The sequence below is a fragment of the Aphanomyces astaci genome (assembly GCF_000520075.1).
Source record: "Aphanomyces astaci strain APO3 unplaced genomic scaffold supercont1.16, whole genome shotgun sequence".
Taxonomy (NCBI): domain Eukaryota; phylum Oomycota; class Saprolegniomycetes; order Saprolegniales; family Verrucalvaceae; genus Aphanomyces; species Aphanomyces astaci.
Window position 1 is genome coordinate 859,320 of NW_009798279.1, and position 1,094 is coordinate 860,413.

The following is a 1,094-nucleotide window of genomic DNA, read 5'->3' on the forward strand; positions in this document are numbered from 1 at the left end:
TATTATTTTCTTGGTGTATTACTTGGTAGTGAGAGAATATTAGTGCAGCAATAGTTCCCACAATTTTGGACGAGATTTCTTGCAGCAATAGTTCCCACAATTTTGGACGAGATTTCTTGGTGCAACAATAGTTGCTACATTTTTGGATGAGATTTATCAAGCCTTGGATAGCAAGAGAACTATGACCATGCTTTGCTAGTCTAGCGTCAAAAACTGTTGTTTCGTAAGCTTCTTTGACCAACACAACAATGCAGACTTTCCACATCGGTCGAGTTGGATGGGCAGGTTGCAGTAGCAGACAGATGAGTAGTTGAGGGGAGAACCGGAAGTGAATTAATTCTGACGGCAGAGGAGAAACTGGCTCTAGATGTGCCAGTTCCTCCAACAGCCAATCAAATCTTAGACTATGATTGGCCACGACATCCTGTGATGTTTCGTGACGAATCTGCGCTGTCTTCTACTATGAGGAAAAGCCTCTAGAAGGCACAAAAACCTCCTACACCGCTAGCAGACGCTGCTACCTGACTGACAGGGCAGTGGGGATGTTCTCTAGAAGAACAGGGTGTTCTGACTGGTCGATGCACAGGATTCGTGGCGGGTCCGCGTCAGGTCGACGGCGGTTGGTAGATAGCACTGCTAACGCTATGACATACATGAGCACTATATTCTCATCAAAGTGTTATGATCAAAGACATCGCTGCGCCCATCTGTCTTGTGCAGCATGCCAGCGCCTCTTGGCTCCACCATCGGTAGTGTACTTGATAAAATGTGTTGTGGTTGGAAATCGTAATGCAAGTTCCACTACCTTGATTATGTTATCCAATCAATGAACGTTATGGTTTTGATTGGACATAAATACACTGAGGCTGACATACTTGTAACGTTACTAACGTTAACTGTAACCTTGGAGAGGTGCAGTAGTCGACACAAGGCACACATGGTTCCATGGGTATCGTTATGCGATGGACGAGTTGGTGGTGGTATACAGGATTATTATTGTGTGTTCTACTCCAAATTTCCATGGGCGGTTCTTAAATCGCACCGATCCGAATGTCCGCGAAATGACCCCAATGACAAAAAGTGGGATTTCTCTT